The 19,001-nt window shown below is 43.0% G+C and overlaps 1 protein-coding gene and 1 long non-coding RNA gene across 7 annotated transcripts in view; one reads left to right on the top strand and one right to left on the bottom strand.

Moving 5' to 3' along the window:
• LOC147114016 (uncharacterized) overlaps positions 1-18,838 on the bottom strand; it is a 61,048-nt gene extending 42,210 nt beyond the window's left edge. Inside the window, exons 1-3 of one of the 5 annotated variants that reach the window (XR_015079330.1) lie at positions 18,625-18,743; positions 8,541-8,603; positions 5,060-5,244 (exon numbers count right to left, since the gene is read on the bottom strand). This is a non-coding gene — a long non-coding RNA (uncharacterized LOC147114016). The other 4 variants (XR_015079332.1, XR_015079331.1, XR_015079329.1 and 1 more) reach the window with 4 other exon arrangements.
• A 45-nt stretch (positions 18,839-18,883) lies between these two features.
• The window catches only part of cnot6a (CCR4-NOT transcription complex, subunit 6a), a 96,061-nt gene continuing 95,943 nt past the window's right edge, over positions 18,884-19,001 (top strand). For both annotated transcript variants that reach the window (XM_085995528.1, XM_085995523.1), the window contains exon 1: positions 18,884-18,978. The gene's annotated coding sequence lies outside the window, so the exon portion shown is untranslated. The remainder of the gene's footprint in view (positions 18,979-19,001) is intronic.

The following is a 19,001-nucleotide window of genomic DNA, read 5'->3' as shown; positions in this document are numbered from 1 at the left end:
TTTAAAATTATTGTTTAAAATAGTTTTTCAGAGTTCTTTATGGTTCATTTAAGTAGTGCAATGTTTTAAAAAAAAAATTCTTTCAGGTTTAAGTAGTGTTTTGGGGCCAGGAGTTTTCATGAGTTTGACAGCATGGTTTTATGAAGGGGAAGTCATGTTTGACAAATTTGCTGGAATTCTTTGAGGAAGTAACATATAGGGTGGATAAAGGGGAACCAGTGGACGTAGTGTATTTAGACTTCCAAAAGGCATTTGACAAGGTGCCACACAAAAGATTATTGCTCAAGATAAAAAAATCACAGGATTGGGGGTAATATTCTGGCATGGGTAGAGGATTGGCTATCTAACAGAAGGCAGAGAGTTGGGATAAATGGTTAATTCTCAGACTGGCAATCAGTAACTAGTGGTGTTCCGCAGGGGTCAGTGCTAGGTCCCCAACTCTTTACAATCTATATTAACGATTTGGAGGAGGGGACCGAGTGTAACATATCAAAGTTTGCAGATGATACTAAGATGGGAGGGAAAGTAGTGAGTGAGGAGGACATAAAAAACCTGCAAGGGGACATAGACAGGCTAAGTAAGTGGGCAGAGATTTGGCAGATGGAATACAATACCGGAAAGTGTGAGGTTATGCACTTTGGGAGGAAAAATCGTAGAGCAAGTTATTATCTTAATGGCAAGAAACTGGAAAGTACTGAAGTACAAAGGGATCTGGGGATCCTGGTGCACGAAACTCAAAAGGTTAGTATGCAGGTGCAGCAAGTGATTAAGAAGGCCAATGGAATGTTGGCTTTCATTGCTAGGGGGATAGGATATTAAAATAGGGAGGTATTGCTTCAGTTGTACAAGGTATTGGTGAGACCGCACCTGGAATACTGCGTACAGTTTTGCTGTCCATACTTAAGAAAGGACATACTTGCTCTCGAGTCAGTACAAAGAAGGTTCACTCGGTTAATCCCGGGGATGAGGGGATGGACATATATGAGGAGAGGTTGAGTAGATTGGGACTCTACTCATTGGAGTGCAGAAGAATGAGGGGCGATCTTATTGAAACATATAAGATTGTGAAGGGGTTGGATCGGGTGGATGCGGGGAGGATGTTCCCGATGATGGGTGAAACTAGAACTAGGGGGCATAGTCTTAGAATAAGGGGCTGCTCTTTCAAAACTGAGATGAGGAGGAACTACTTCACTCAGAGGGTGGTAGGTCCATGGAATATGCTGCCCCAAAAAGCTGTAGAAGCTACATCATTACATAAATTTAAAACAGAAATAGACAGTTTCCTAGAAGTAAAGGGAATTAAGGGTTTATGGGGAGCGGGCAGGAATTTGGACGAGTCTAGGTTCGGATCGGTCATGGCCCTGTGGTTAGCGGAGCGGGCCCAGGGGCCGTGTAGCCTGATCCTGCTCCTGTTTCGTGTGTCTAATTCTGTTAGATTCAGGAGATGGTTCTGTGATAGTGGATTGGCGGTTAGGATCAGATCAGCCATGATCTTATTGAATGGCGGAGCAGGCTCGAGGGGCCGATTGGCCTACTCCTGCTCCTATTTCTTATGTTCTTATGCAGGGTTTGGGAACTTGTTTCCCTCTCCTCTGTCTCCCTGCACAAGGATAGAAGCAAAAGACAGGAAGGAGAAAAGCAAAAGTGGAAGGCAGAGAAATCAAGGGTGTAAATCAATCAGGGCCACAGTAAATAATAATTCTAAAAGGACTAAGAGTGTTGAAAAAAACAATCCTGAAGGCTTTGTGTCTTAATGCAAGGAGCATTCGTAATAAGGTGGATGAATTAGCTGCGCAAATAGATGTAAACGGATATGATATGATTGGGATTACGGAGACATGGCTCCAGGGTGACCAAGGCTGGGAATTCAACATCCAGGGGTATTCAATATTCAGGAAGGACAGGCAAAAAGGAAAAGGTCATCATGGGTGACTTTAATCTACATATAGATTGGGCTAACCAAATTAGTAACAATACCGTGGAGCAGGAATTCCTAGAGTGCATACGGGATGGTTTTCTGGACCAATATGTCGAGGTACCAACTAGAGATCAGGCCATCTTAGACTGGGCATTGTGTAATGAGAAAGGATTAATTAGCAATCTTGTTGTGCGAGGCCCCTTGGGGAGGAGCAATCATAATATGATAGAATTCTTCATTAAGATGGAGAGTGAAGTAGTTGACTTGGAGACTCGGGTCCTGAATTTGAATAAAGGAAACTACGATGGTATGAGGCGCGAGTTGGATAGGATGTATTGGGGAACGTTACTTAAAGGGTTGACGGTGAATAGGCAATGGGGTTACATTTTCTACCCTCCAATCCATGGGAACTGTTCCAGAATCTATAGAATTTTGGAAGATGACCAGCAATGCATCTACTATTTCTAGGACCACTTCCTTAAGTGCCCCAGGATGTAGATTATCAGGCCCTAGGGATGTATCGGCCTTCAAACCCATCAATTTCCCTAACACCATTTCCCTACAAATACTGATTTCATTCAGTTCCTCACTCTCATTAGACCTTATGTTCCCCAACATCTCTGGGAGGTTATTTGTGTCCTCTTTTGTGAAGACAGAACCAAAGTATGTATTTAATTGATCTGCCATTTCTTTGTTCCCCATTATAAATTCCCCTGATTCTGACTGCAAGGGACCTACACTTGACTTCACCAATCTTTTTCTCTTCACATATCTAGAGGCTTTTACAGTCAGTTTTTATGTTCCCTGCAAGCTTACTCTCATACCCTCTTAATTAATCCCTTTGTTCTCCTTTGCTGAATCCCAAACTGCTCCCAATCCTCAGGTTTACTGCCTTTTCAGGCCAATTTATATGTTCTCTCCTTGGATCTTATGCTATCCCTAATTTCCCTCGTTAGCCAAGGTTGAGTCACCTTTTTTGTTTTATTTTTATGCCAAACGGGGATGAACAAATTCTGTAGTTCATCCATGCAATCTTTAAATGTTTGCCATTGCCTATCCACCGTCAACCCTTTGAGTAACATTCCCCAATCAATCCTACCCAACTCGCGCCTCATACCATCATAGTTTCCTTTATTCAAATTCAGGACCCGAGTCTCCAAGTCAACTACTTCACTCTCCATCTTAATGGAAAATTCTATCATATTATGATCGCTCCGCCCCAAGGGGCCTCGCACAACAAGATTGCTAATTATTCCTCTCTCATTACAGAATACCCAGTCTAAGATGGCGTGATCTCAAGTTGGTTCCTTGACATATTGGTCCAGGAAACCATCCCGTATACACTCCAGGAATTCCTCCTCCACAGTATTGCTACTAATTTGGTTAGCCCAATCTATATGTAGATTAAAGTCACCCATGATAACTGCTGTGCCCTTATTGCACGCGTCTCTACTTTCCCGTTTAATGCCATCCCCAACCTCCGCAATACTGTTTGGGGGTCTGTATACAACTTCCACTCGCGTTTTCTGCCCCTTGGTATTTCTCAGCTCTACCCATACAGATTCCACATCATCAGAGCTAATATCCTTCCTTACAATTGCGTTAATCTCCTCTTTGTCCAGCAATGCTACCGCACCTCCTTTTCATCTTTGCCTGTCTTTCCTGAATATTGAATACCCCTGGATGTTGAATTCTCAGCCTTGGTCTCCCTGGAGCCATGTTTCTATAATCCCAATCATATCATATCCGTTTACATCTATTTGCGCAGCTAATTCATCCACCTTATTAGGAATGCTCCTCGCATTAAGACACAAAGCCTTCAGGCTTGTTTTTTTTTTTAACACTCTTAGGCCTTTTAGAATTATTATTTATTGTGGCCATGTTTGATTTAAACCCTTGATTTCTCTGACTGCCACTTTTGCTTTTCTCCTTCCTGTCTTTTTCTTCTATCCTTGTTTCCCTTTCCTCTGTCTCCCTGCACAGGTTCCCAATCGCTTGCCATTTTAGTTTAAACCCTCCCCCACAGCACTAGCAAACACTCCCCCTAGGACACCGGTCCTGCCCAGGTACAAACCGTCCAGTTTGTACTGGTCCCACCTCCCCCAGAACCGGTTCCAATGTCCCAGGAATTTGAATTCCTCCCCCTTGCACCATTCCTCTAGCCTCGTATTCATCTGAAATATCCTTCTATTCCTACTCTGACTGGCACGTGGCACTGGTAGCAATCCTGAGATTACTACCTTTGAGGTCCTATTTTTTAAGTTTACCTCCTAATTCCCTATATTCAGCTTTTAGGACCTCATCCTGGTTTCTACCTATATCGTTGGTACCTATATGCACCACCACAACTGGCTGTTCACCCTCCCCTTCCAAAATGCTCTGCAGCCGCTCAGATACATCCTTGACCCTTGCACCAGGGAGGCAACATACCATCCTGGAGTCTCGTTTGCGGCCGCAAAAACGCCTATCTATTCCCCTTACAATAGAATCCCCTATTACTATAGCTCTCCCACTCTTTTTCCTCCCATCCTGTGCAGCAGAACCACCGACGGTACCAGGAATTTGGCTCCTGTCTTCCCCCGATAAGCCATCTCCCTCAACAATCTCCAAAGTGGTATATCTGTTTAAAAGGGGGATGGCCACAGGGGACCCCTGCACTACCTGCCTGCGCCTACTACTCTGCCTGGCGGTCACCCATTCCCTTCCTGCCTGTGCAGCCTTTACCTGCGACGTGACCAACTCATTCACTGTGCTATCCACGATGTCCTCAGCATCGCGAATGCTCCAGTATATATCCATTCGCAGCTCCAGCGCCGCAATGTGGTCTGCCAGTAGCTGCAGCTGGATACACTTCCTGCACACATGGCCGTCAGGGACACAGGAAGTGTCCCTGATTTGCCACATAGTGCCGGAGGAGCATACCACGGCGCCGAGCTGTACTGCATGACTTACCCTTTAATTAATTCAAATTAAATTAAATCAAATCTATCCCACCAATTACACTACAATTAAATGATATACTCAAGGGCCCTTGTTTACCAGCAGTCCCCGCTACACAACAGAGACCCTAGAAACTATAAACCACGAAATTTAAGTTTGGAAAAAAGTGAGGAGAGAAATACTCATCAACCAATCACTTACCTGCTTTCTGGTGACATCACACTTCGATTACTGTTTACTTCTCTCCTTTCGCTATGCCTCTCGCAGGTCCGCCGCTCAGCTCCGGTCCCAGGCCTCCTCTCCGCGCTCTTTTTATCCTCCTCTCACTGACTCTGCCTCTCGCAGGTCCACCGCTCAGCTCCGGTCTTAGATTAGGCTTATATTCGCTAGAGTTTAGAAGAATGAAAGGGGATCTCATTGAAACTTATAAAATTCGAACAGGACTAGACAGATTAGATGCAGGAAGGATGTTCCCGATGGCGGGAGAGTCCAGAACCAGGGGTCACAAGCTAAGGTAAACCATTTAGGACTGAAATGAGAAAAAAATTCTTCACCCAGAGAGTGGTGAACCTGTGGAATTCTCTACCACAGAAGGCAGTTAAGGCCAATTCATTAAATATATTCAGGAAGGAGTTAGATATATTTCTTAAGGCTAAAGGGATCAAGGGGTATGGGGAGAAAGCAGGGACAGGGTACTGAATTTGGATGATTAGCCATGATCTCATTAAATGACAGAGCAGGCTCGAGGGGCCGAATGGCCTACTCCTGCTCCTATCTTCTATGTTTCTATACAACGATACAGCATTACTCATTTAATCAGCAAGGTATGGGTTACTTGCTGTGGAACTCCTGTGCTATTGCAGTTTATTCAGCAGCATAAAGCTTACTTTCTGTGTAACTATAGCATTTCTATATTCAAGAGAATAAGGTGTAGACGTTATTATGGGTTGTCAAGTTATAAATACAAGATAATCACGAATAAATCCGATAAGGATTTCAGGAGAAACTTCTTTACTCAGTGTGGTGAGAATGTGGAACTTGCCATGGAGTAGTTGAGGCGAATTGCATTGATGCATTTTAAGGGGAAGCTAGATAAGTACATGAGGGAGAAAGAATATGCTGATAGGGTGAAATGAAGTAAGGTGGGAGCTGGCTCATGTGGAGCATAAACACCAGCATAGACCTGCTGGGTTGAATAGCCTGTTTCTGTGCTGTAAATTCTATGTAATTCTACAGGACAAATAGTCTAATGTCAGTTGTGGGCAAGTTCTTCGAATTCAGCGTTTGAGATAAAATTAGTAAGCTTTTAGAGATGAATAGGTTAATCAACCTACACTATTCTAAAAAAGCACAACACAAGCTTCTGTACCAGTATCTTATTTTTCTGTGGGGTACTCTGTTGGCCTTTGGTCGGAACATTGGCTCAAATATGCAATTCCCTGAAAATGCAAGTGGAATTAGAGAATGCCTGAGCAAGCCTAAAAATTGTGTTTTATAAATAGGGGCATAGAGTACAAGAACAACGAAGTAATGATAAATTTGTACAAAGCAATGGTTAAACCACAGTTAAGAGTGCAGTTTTGGGAGTCACATTGTAGAAAGGACATTAAAGTCAGAGAGCTACAGCAATTCAGAAGCAACCAGGAAGAAATATGAAGTCCTATGTAGCAATGTTGAGAATGAAGTTTACTTCATACAGCAAATTATTAAAACAATTATAATGCTAGTTGTGCAAATAATGAAAAAGATGGAATCTGAGAATACCTACACTCATTCTGCACAATACAATTGGAACTCATCCTAAAATTCTAGGTGAGGGTAAGCCAAGGGAAGTTTTTCCACATTTGGGGCATCTACCCATGTACTGTTCATAGGCTTGCCATATGACAAGCTGCGTAACTCAGAAGTAATCTTTACGATTCTTTTGGTCACCAAGCATTACTGTTGACAAATTTCAGGTCTGCCATAGTCTCCTTGGTTAAGCATCACTGGTCACTCCAGTAAGTGAACCCTGCATGCCCCACCATCTGGAGTGTATCTTTACCACCCAATGTCTAGTTATACAATAGTGTGACCCGGCGGTTGTAACAATAAAATGTCTTGTGTGCAGACCAAGGTAAGGAATAAGGGTAACATAAATGGTCAGGGAATAGATACAGTGTAAAACACTAGTATAAAATGACTGATAAAAATAAAGTGAAGGGAACAATTAATAAAAACTCATTAAATTGCCTGCACAGCAATGTGCACAGCATCTGAAACAAAATGGGGTAACGGGAGGCAATAATTAGTGGCAAGAAGCCAGATATTGTAGAGATTACTGAAATATGCCTACATAAAGAACGGGGCTGGGAGTTAAATATTGCATGATATAATGTCCTCAAAGGATTGGGAAGGAAGAAGGGGGTGGGCTGTATTAACTAGCGATAACATAATGACAGTAGAAAAATGGGTCATAACTAACATTTAGAAACAGAATCCATATGGATTGAGACAAAGGATCAGAAGGGATTGCTCATGCTGATAGGGGTATTATACAGACCACCTAATAGTGGAAGATCGATAGATTTTTGAGAACTTAGGGAATCAAGGAATATGGGGATAGGGTGGGAAAGTGTAGTTGATGTAGAAGTTCACCCATGATTTTATTGAGTAGCGGAGCAGGCTCGATGGGCCGTATGGCCTACTCCTGTTCTTATTTCTTATGCTCCCACAAGGAGTAGTTGAGGTGTATAGCATAGAGGTATTTAAGGGGAAGCCAAATAAGCACGAGGGAGAAAGGAATAGAAGGATATGTTGATAGGGTTAGATGAAGAGGGGTGGAAGGAGGCTATGTGAAGCATAAGCGCAGGCACGGACCAGTTGGGCCGAGTGACCTATTTCTGTGCAGTAGACTTGATGTAATTCTCTATGTATACTGGATACATATGTAGGCATATTTCAGTAATCTCTGCAATATCTGGCTTCTTGCCACGAATTATTGCCTCCCGTTACCCCATTTTGTTTCAGATGCTGTGCACATTGCTGTGCAGACAATTTAATGAGTTTTTATTCATTGTTCCCTTATTTTTGTCAGTCATTTTATACTTGTATTCTACACTGTATCTATTCCCTGACCATTTATGTTACCCTTATTCCTTACCTTGGTCTGCACACAAGACATTTTATTGTTACAGCCGCCAGGTCACACTATTGTACAACTAGACATTGGGTGGTAAAGATATACTCCAGATGGTGGGGCATGCAGGGTTCACTTACTGGAATGACCAGTGATGCTTAACCAAGGAGACTACGGCAGACCTGAAATTTGTTAACAGTAATGCTTGGTGACCAAAAGAATCGTAAAGATGACTTCTGAGTTACGCAGCTTGTCATATCTTACACATGCCCAACATGTACTTCTATTTTCCAGAATGTAGACCAATAAGCACTCTAGTGAGAAACGAGGTCAACTGCAAACAACCTGGTTTATTTTGCATGAAATACATGAACAGAATATTATTATACTGTAGTGAGATTTATCCATTTCATATTGATCCTCACAACATTAAAAATAATAAATTACATAAACATTGCCCTTCATATAGGTCTACTTACACTTTACTAGCCAGTATCGCAGAAATGACTGGCGCTTACTTAGAAAGAGTTCTCTGCCTCTCTGATGACTCAAACTTAAACTTACTGCAGATTGGCCGTTTCAGAGCGCTGTCATAAACTCCCTTAGCTCTGCTTATTGGTCCACATTCTGGAAAATAGAAGTACATGTTGAGGATTAGCTCACTGACACCTATAAAGCTATTATTTTGGATTAGGAACCTCCCCGATTTGGCTAAGCCTCCTGCTGTGCCCAAAGAATGAAACTAATCTAACATTATATGTGCAAGATTCTCTGGAATGTGCAAATGAACCCAATTATCTCAAACTCATAATGGCATGCGAGAAATACTGCTGTTAGCTTCAACATCTGGTCCTAGCTAATGGGCCTAATCAATATTACCAGATAACTTGTGTGTTGCTTGGAGTTAACCCCTTATGGCCTGAATTTAAGTTCAAAGCAACAGAATATAAATTAACCTCAAATCTCTTCTAATCCAAATAGGCAAAAATCTCAAAATATCTAATGATGATAAATGGCAAGCACTGATGTTATAAAATCTGCCAAGTCCATCCAATGCCTTTTGAAGGTGAATCAGCATCTTTCTGGTAATCAGTACAAGTCATCTACCCATATAGAAAGAGTTAATTTTGTCTTTGAAACTAAAACTTTTTCAATTTTAGTGTGATCTATAAGCAGTTGGCCAAGTATAGTCCTGACTGCATTCCTCAAAATTCAACTTCTTCAATGGGGCAGTAATTCCTCCCCAAACGCGTGAGTACGGAAGGGGTACTCGCACGTCTGGCCGGAGGAAATGCCGGTTTTCAGCATGCACAGCGCATGCGCTGAAAACCGGCATTTCCTCTCCTCTAACCCAAGAGGTGAAGAGGCTAGCGCGTGCGCTGTAGGGGGCAGCGCGTGCGTCTTGGATTTCCTCTGTTTTGGGGGATTTGCACATGTGTAAAGGCCTCCGGTCTTTACGCTTGTAAAAAGCACACGTAAGTATTTATTTTTTACAGGTAAGTGGTGTTTTAGTGCAATTTAGAATTTTTTTCCCCACAGGTTTATTATTTTAAAGAATCTACAATAAGGTAAGTTTAGTTTTAGACCCTTTTTATTAAAAAAAAAGTTTTCAAAAAAAATTGTTTAAATTATTTTTTTAAACTTATTTATACTTAATTTAATGATTGGGATGTTTTTTTAAAATTTTATTTAAAGTTTAAGTAGTGTTTTGGGGTGCAGTACTTTTCATGAGTTTGACAGTTCTGACTCTCAAACTTATGAATGAAGTTTCCCCTCCCCTGATTGGCTGAACAGTGCTCACCTGATCCCAGCCGGCACATCGCACTAACTACGCCGCTGGGTCAGGTTAGCACAGCGCGCCGACATCAGAACCGGGCCACTGACAGGAAATCCACTGCGGGCCAGGTTTCAGATGTCGGCGTGCCGGGTAAGTGCACATCGGGGGCTTGCACGCGCGGCAAGCCCCCGACACCAAGTTCTGGGCCATTATGAACAAAAAGCAAAATAGTGCCGATGCTGTAAATTAAACAAAAGCAGAAAATGCTGGAAACATGCAACAGGTCAGGCCGCATCTGTGGATAAAACAGACAAGTTTCAGTTATTGTGCCCCACTCATTCAACTATCCATGTCGACATACACTCGCTCTCAGTCCTCCAAAATGTTTAATTTACAATCTTTGTTGTATCTTAAAATCCCAATATAGCCGCACCCCATCCTATCTCTGCAACCTCTTCCAGTGTTATATCCCCTCCTGCATCCTTCAGTCCTGCAACTTTGGCCTTTTCTGCATCACTTCACTCCAACATCGGTGGCATAGCCTTCAGCCTCCTCAGCCCTAAACCTTTGGAACTCCTTCCCTAGACTCTTCTGCCTCATTTTGTCTCTCCACCTTTAAAAACCTTCTCAAAACTCAGCTTTTCAAACAAACTTTCTATCACTCCTCCTAATCTTGCCCTCCATGGTTTGGTATGCATTCCTTTACCTATTCCAAGTTATATTTTTTCTTCCCCCCCCCCCCCCCCACCCACAAATAAAGCATCTTGGGATGTTTTCTATATTAAAGGTATGAGATAATGTAAGTTGGTTCTGTTAATATCAAAAGGTAATTTGAAAATGTAACAACTTTTGGGCTGATGAGGAAGCAACAAGATAGAGGTGGGTGCCATTGATATACATCTGAGCTAACCCCAAGCTTCTGGATAATGCCACCAAAGCATCGCAGGGTACCATGTCGAAAGCGAAGAGGAGGGGTCCAAGCATGGCGCTCGGAATTAAACTTCAAATAGAGGAGGAGAAGCTAAGAAGCATAATAACACTTGCACTGAAACAAATAAGAGAGGAAGCAGGAGAGAGCGGTGCCCTGGTGAACTGAAGTGAGGAGACGCTGGAGGAGAATGGCATGGTCAGCAATGATCGAAGGTGACAGTGAGGCAAGGAGAATGAGGAAAGCCAAGGTCACAAGCACACAAGATAAAGTTTTATGACTTTGATCAGTGCAGCCTCATTAATTTGGGCAGGGAAGAAGCCAGATTGAAGTGGCTCAAATCAAAAACAGCGAGAGAGGAGGGAAACATAATTGCAAGACAGCAAAGCATTACAAGACATTGGAGAGGAAGGGAAGGTTTGAGATTGGGTGGTTATTGGAAAGAATGGAAGAATTTAGAATGGATTTATTGAGGGGCATGATCACAGCAGTTTTGAAGGAAGTGAATTTGGGATGCAAGGGATCAAGGATATGGTGGGGTTCACTGATGAGATGAGTAAGCTAACAGCTAAAAGGGAGAAACTCCAAAGAACAGGAATGGCCAGGGCACCATTGGATAGAGGACAGATGGCGGGGGGGTTGAGAGAGCAGTGTCTGCAATGCAAGTGGCCTTGATCTTGGACAAATGAAGGACTCCTATTTTGAGTCCAAGGTGCGAATGGGAAAAAGCTTGGAGGAGGTGGTTAGCACTGCAGAAAAGGAGTTTAAGAGATGTTTCTGCAATCCAAGATGTTTCCAGGATGATCTTCGAGTAATATGCAGTTTTGTCTAGGAAGACACAGTGACAGTATAACTTAAGTGGATACAGCCAGTGGACAGCCAGCCTAGATGAATGCCAAGGATCGCGCTCTCAACCCACTGTTTTGATGATGTGATGGTGGGAGACTGTATGGGATCTGAGGCGGAGAAGGGTATTGAAGGTGGAGTTGAGAGAGTTGTGAAGAAAATCAATGGAGGTATCAATGTTTCGGCACTGGAGACACTGAAGAAAATGGCAACAAAACTGATATCTAGCTCAAGGCATCTGAGCTTTTTTTTAAATTCGTTCATGGGACGTGGGTGTCGCTAGCAAGGCCGGCATTTATTGCCCATCCCTAATTGCCCTTGAGACGGTGGTGGTGAGCCGTCTTTTTGAACCGCTGCAGTCCTTATGGTGAAGTTACTCCCACAGTGCTGACTTTGTCGCAGCAGTTTGGTACAACGGAGTGGCTCGCTAGGCCACTTCAGAGGGCATTGCTGTGGGTCTGGAGTCACATATAGGCCAGACCAAAATGGCAAGTTTTCTTCCCTAAAGGAAATTAGTGAACCAGTTGGGTTTTTACGACAATCCAGTAGTTTCATGGTCACCATTACTGATCATTAAATAAATCTGGAATTAAAAAGTAACTGAATTTAAATCCCACAGCTGCCGTGGTGGGATTTGAACTCGCATCTCCAGATTATTAGTCCAGACCTCTGGATTACTAGCCCAGTAAAGTAACCACTATGCTACCATACCTCTTAAGAGAATTATAAGGAGTGGTTAAAGAGCCTCGAATTAGGGGCACTAGTGGATAAATTACTGAAGCTATCAGAAAAGTATGCGGCAGCATGACGGATAGAAAATATGACTTTGGCCAGAGAAAGAGAGCACAAATCTCAGTGATTTGGAGTTTATACAGATTGCTAATCCAGCTCCACTTGGGAGTACGATGTACAATTCTGGTCACCATATTATGACAAAGACATCCCAGCATTACAGAGAGTGCGGCAAAGGGCATCAAAACTGATAGCTGAGGTTTGGTACCTGGGTATGAGGAGAGGAAGCAGAAGCTAAAGAGAAAACTCAATGATAATCTTATTGAAGTATTCAAGATCCTAAAGGTGTCAGCCTTGGCTCAGTGGTAGCACCCATGCCCGAGTCAGAAGGTCATGGTTGCATGCCCCACTCCAGAGAGTTGAGCACAGAACTTAGGCTGACACTTCAGTGCAGTATTGAGGGAGTGCTGCACTGTCAGAGGTGCCTTCTTCAGATGAGACCTTAAACCAAGGCCCCATCTGCTCTCTCAGGTGGACATAAAAGATCCCATGGCACTATTTGAAGAAGAGCAGGACAATATTTATCCCTCAAGTAATATTACAAAAATAGATTATCTGGTTAATTATCTTATTACTGTTTGTGGAACCGGCTACCGTGTTTTCCTACATTGCAACAGCGACTTCAAAAGTACTTAATTGGCTGTAAAGTGCTTTGGGGTGTTCTGAGGTTATGAAAAGGTTATATAAATGAAAGTTCTTTCTTTTAAGGGTATGGACAAGATAAATATCAATATGTTTGACAGTCACGGATTCTACAAAAGAGTTTATGATATAATTGGGATTACGGAGACATGGCTCCAGGATGACCAAGGCTGGGAATTCAACATCCAGGGGTATTCAATATTCAGGAAGGACAGGCAAAAAGGAAAAGGCGGTGGGATAGCATTGCTAGTTAAAGAGGAGATTAACACAATCATAAGGAAGAATATTAACTCTGATGATGTGGAACCTGTATGGGTAGAGCTGAGAAATACCAAGGGGCAGAAAACGTTAGTGGGAGTTGTATACAGACCCCCAAACAGTAATGCTGAGGTTGGGGATGGCATTAAATGGGAAATTAGATTTGCGTGCAATAAGGGCACAGCAGTTATCATGGGTGACTTTAATCTACATATAGATTGGTCTAACCAAATTAGTAACAATACCGTGGAAGAGGAATCCCTAGAGTGTATACGGGATGGTTTCCTGGACCAATATGTCGAGGAAGCAACTAGAGATCAGGCCATCTTAGACTGTGTATTATGTAATGAGAAAGGATTAATTAGCAATCTTGTTGTGCGAGGCCCCTTGGGGAGGAGCGATCATAATATGATAGAATTCTTCATTAAGATGGAGAGTGAAGTAGTTGATTCAGAGACTTGAGTACTGAATTTAAATAAAGGAAACTACGATGGTATGAGGTGCGAGTTGGCTAGGATGGATTGGGGAATGTTACTTAAAGGGTTGACGGTGAATAGGCAATGGCAAACATTTAAAGATCGCATGGATGAACGACAGAATTTGGTCATCCCTGTTTGGCATAAAAATAAAACAAAAAAGGTGACTCAACCGTGGCTAACAAGGGAAATTAGGGATAGCATAAGATCCAAGGAGAGGACATATAAATTGGCCAGAAAAAGCAGCAAACCTGAGGATTGGGAGCAGTTTAGGATTCAGCAAAGGAGGACAAAGGGATTAATTAAGAGGGAGAAAATAGAGTATGAGAGTAAGCTTTCAGGGAGCATAAAAACTGACTGTAAAAGCTTCTATAGATATGTGAAGAGAAAAAGATTGGTAAAGTCAAGCGTAGGTCCCTTGCAGTCAGAATCAGGGGAATTTATAATGGGGAACAAAGACACAGCAGACCAATTAAATACATACTTTAGTTCTGTCTTCACAAAGGAGGACACAAATAAACTCCCAGAGATGTCAGGGAACATAGGGTCTAATGAGAGGGAGGAACTGAATGAAATCAGTATTTGTAGGGAAATGGTGTTAGGGAAATTGACGGGATTGAAGGCCGATAAATCCCCAGGGCCTGATAATCTACATCCTAGGGTACTTAAGGAAGTGGCCCTAGAAATAGTAGATGCATTGCTGGTCATCTTCCAAAATTCTATGGACTCTGGAACAGTTCCCATGGATTAGAGAGTAGCTAATGTTACCCCACTATTTAAAAAAGGTGGTATAGAAAAAACAGGGAATTATAGACCGGTAAGCCTGACATCGGTAGTGGGGAAAATGCTAGAGTCCATTATAAAAGATATAATAGCAGAGCACGTGGAAAACAGTGACAGGATTGGACAAAGTCAACATGGATTTACAAAAGGTAAATCATGCTTGACTAATCTACTGGAATTTTTTGAGGATGTAACTGGTAGAATAGATAAGGGAGAACCAGTGGATGTGGTGTATTTGGACTTTCAGAAGGCTTTGGATAAGGTCCCACATAAGAGACTAGCGTGCAAAGTTAAAGCACATGGGATTGGGGGTAAGGTACTGACTTGGATAGAAAACTGGATGGCAGATAGGAAGCAAAGAGTTGGAATAAATGGGTCTTTTTCCGAGTGGAAGGCAGTGACTAGTGGGGTACCGCAGGGATCGGTGCTGGGACCCCAGTTATTCACAATATATATTAATGATCTAGGCGAGGGAACTAGATGTAATATCTCCAAGTTTGCAGATGACACAAAGCTGGGTGGGCGTGTGTGCTGTGAGAAGGATGCAGAGAAACTCCAGTACGATTTGGACAGGTTGGGCAGATGCATGGCAGATGCAGTATAATGTGGATAAATGCGAGGTTATCCACTTTGGTGGCAAAAACAGGAAGGCAGATTATCTGAACGGCAATAGATTGGGAAAAGGGGAAGTGCAACGAGACCTGGGTGTCCTTGTGCACCAGTCGCTGAAGGTAAGCATGCAGGTGCAGCAGGCGGTTAAGAAGGCAAATGGTATGCTGGCCTTCATAGTGAGAGGTTTCGAGTACAGGAGCAAGGATGTCTTGCTGCAGTTGTACAGGGCCTTGGTGAGACCACACCTTGAGTATTGTGTGCAGTTTTGGTCGTCTTATCTGGAGGAAGGATGTTCTTGCCATGGAGGGAGTACAGCGAAGATTCACCAGACTGATACCTGGGCTGGCAGGAATGATGTATGAAGAGAGATTGGGTCGATTAGGCTTATATTCGCTAGAGTTTAGAAGAATGAGAGGGGATCTCATTGAAACTTATAAAATTCTAACAGGACTAGACAGACTAGATGCTGAAGGATGTTCCCGATGGCAGGGAAGTCCAGAACCAGGGGTTACAGTCTAAGGATAAGAGGTAAGCCATTTAGGGCTGAGATGAGGAGGCATTTCTTCACTGAGAGAGTGGTGAACCTGTGAAATTCTCTACCACAGAAGACAGTTGAGGCCAATTCATTAAATATATTCAAGAAGGAGTTAGATATATTTCTTAAGGCTAAGGGGATCAAGGGATATGGGGAGAAAGCAGGGACAGGGTACTGAATTTGGATGATCAGCCATGATCGCATTGAATGGCAGGGCAGGCTCGAGGCCGAATGGCCTACTCCTGCTCCTATCTTCTATGTTTCTATGTAACCTCAAACTTAGGAGTGTGAAAAGAATTTAGATTTAATTTCTTTAATCAGAGCACCTGAATGAATGGAATGAAGTGCCAAGCAAGTTAGTAAAGACCGACTGTCATCAGCGAATTCAGTGGAGTTGTATAACTACAACAACTTACATTTCTATGGCATCTTTAACAAAGAAAAATGTCCCAAGGTGCTTTACAGAGATGTAATCAGACAAAATTAGATGACGAGCCAAAGAGGGAGATATTAGGAGAGGTAACCAAAAGTGGTGCCAAAAAGGTGGGTTGTATAGAAAGTCTTGAAGGAGGGGTGGCGCGGTTTAGGGAGGGAATTCCAGACTGTGGTGCTGAGATTGCTAAAGGAAGGGCCAACAACGGTGGGGCAAAGGGAGGGGGGAAATGCACTAGGCTTCAGTTGGAGGAACGGAGAGTTCTGGGGGCATGTAGGGTTGGAGGAGGTTACAGAGATAGAGAGGGGCAAGGCCATGAAATGATTTAAACACAATGATGAGAACTTTAAATTTGAGGCATTGTAGGACCAGGAGCCAGGAAAGGAGTGATAGGTGAGTGGGACTTGGTGCTGTATAGGATCCTTGCCACAGAGCTTTAAATGTGCTGAAGTTTACAGAGTGTAGAGGATGGGAGGCCAGCCAGAAGAGAACTGGAATAATTGATCCCGACAGTGACAGGCATGGATAAGAATTTGACCCAGAGGGGCTGGGGCAGGGGCAGGTTATATTACAGAAGTAATCAGTGTGATGGAGAGGATATGGGTTAGAAGCTCAGTTTTCGGTGGAATAGGTCAATGAGGTTGCGAACAGTATGGTTCAACTTGAGGAATTGGGCAGGGATGGGATGGAATTGATGGCAAGAGTATGGAGTTTGTAACTTCATGGCCTAGCATATCACTTACTCCTCCTTCACCACCAGGCCTGATAAACCAACCCTGTGGAGAAGAGCGTGCACCAAGCATACCTGAAAATGATGTGCAAACCCGGTGAAACACAGGACTACATGCATGCTAAACAGTGGAAACAGCATGCTATAGACAGAGCTAAGCGATCCTACAACCAAAGCAGTTTGAACAGGAGGGCAATTTTAGTGAGGAAGACAGAGAGGGAAATAAATGAGGAGGTTATTAAAGGGGAGATAACAAGGGACAAGGGTCATACTGTGATATAAAGCCTTGCCGAGAGGATGCAGGGAGGGCACAAATAGAGTGACCTGGGGTGAGCCAGGTGTCAGTCAGAAACGTTGAAATAATACTGGAGCATAAAAAGAAAATGGACTTGCATTTATATAACCTTTTCATAACCTCAGGATACCCCAAAGCACTTTACAGCCAATGAAGCACTTTGAAGTGTAGTCTCTGTTGCAATGTAGGAAAGCATAAGGTCGTGGACAGGAATAGTCTTATTTGCAAATGAGCAAAATATTTTGCTGGGTGAAGTGGAGAATGGCCAGAGATTTACTGAATCTGGTCGGACGATTTGCTCAATGTAGGTTAGAAGGGGTGAGGATGGGGGTTACATTCAGAAGTTTGACTTTGGGAAGTGAGATGGGTGCGAGTGGAACCAGGAATGGGGAAATGAGACAGTTAAGATGGTTTGGGGATAGAGACCGCAGAGTGCCACAGTTAGAGAATGCCTAGCTTGAGGAACAAAGAGGCAGCAAACAGTCTAAGAGGAGCAACGTCTACGATAGCAGAGAGGAAAGATCTTGGTCAAGTGGGGCAGCATGTAACGGAAAAAATAGGGTAGCTTTTTTGGAAGAGTTGGAGCTTATAGAAAGCAGTATAGGAAGTGAAAGATTGGAAGGGAGAAGCGGAAGCACTTGGAAGGAGAGTGGGATAGGCGAGTGGGATGATTGCCCTGTTACGTGTGCATAACCACTTATAGAGCAAGTTTATGCCCTGAACAGCAACCAAAGTTCAGGTACCGGAGCAATGGGAAATCTATTTAGGGGAACCTACAGAACCGTGGATGACATTTCTGGTCCACCTGGTAGATAGTTTATCAGAACAACCACATTCAGTTAGGCAGTCGTGGTCCAGGATCATGTCTGCAGGTGTGACCAGGTTCTGGCTAGAGTTACAAGAGGCCAAATTAACTTAAATGAGTTTCAAGTAAAAATATTGTATGCTATGGAAACTCAATCAAAACTTGTACTATACTTTAGCTGTCTGAATAAATCCAGTCTATCTGTGCACAAGCCTACTTTGTCCCAATAGAACAAAAAAACCTGATAAACCTGCTGTAAATAATAAATTGTCTGAATCCACAATAATACACTACTGTATAAACATTTAAAAAATGAACTCCAATCAGAGTTTTAAGGAGAAAACATGACATTTTGACCCTCACCTCTGGTAAACTCCTATCCCAGTGTGTTGCTAAAGTATACATCAGACTAGTATTTTGATACCGATCAATGCCGCTCCCAATAATTTCCTTTTACTTTATATACTTTTACCGGAACTCAAGAAACAAAGTGACTGCATGATGCACTCAAGATCACTAAATCAACCATGTGAACAATTATAAACCTTTGTTTTCAAGACGCCGCTTTCAATACAAATCAATCTATTATCTAACCCAGTCCTGTAAACTAGGCATTTTTTTATATTTAAAAACACTTTTACAATTTGCATAGCTTTCCAAATATATCCGACGAACATAAACACCTCTCTATATTAAAAAAAAAGGCTGGACATTAGTTGGAAAACGAAATGATTACTGATGCACTGTGAAGGAGGCAGGGCTCCGCCATAGTTGGTGTCTTGCACGGATTTACTCAACTCCCTCAGCCGAGGCGGACAGTTGCCAATGAGCAGACGCGCGCTTCCAACAGCCGCGCCTCACCTGCCGCTCGAGCCCTTCTGGCCCTCGCTCCACCTCCGTTTGTTTTGCTTCACGTGCGGCCGAATGGTACGGTCCGCGTCGCAGCCAATCAGCGTGTCCCAAGGAGGGGAAAACTCTCCGGGAAATAATGGAAAGCGGGCGCCATGATGATTGTTTGCTTTTAGAACGGGCTCGCTGGGTTTATAGGCGAAGGCAAGAAAGGTCTAGAACTTTTGTTATGTGTTCGCAGGTACAAAAAAAAATGTTTTCTCA

The sequence above is a fragment of the Somniosus microcephalus genome, chromosome 8, assembly GCF_052327205.1.
Source record: "Somniosus microcephalus isolate GS21.2 chromosome 8, FLI_Smic_1.0, whole genome shotgun sequence".
NCBI lineage: Eukaryota > Metazoa > Chordata > Chondrichthyes > Squaliformes > Somniosidae > Somniosus > Somniosus microcephalus.
This window is presented reverse-complemented; position numbering and strand designations above follow the sequence as displayed.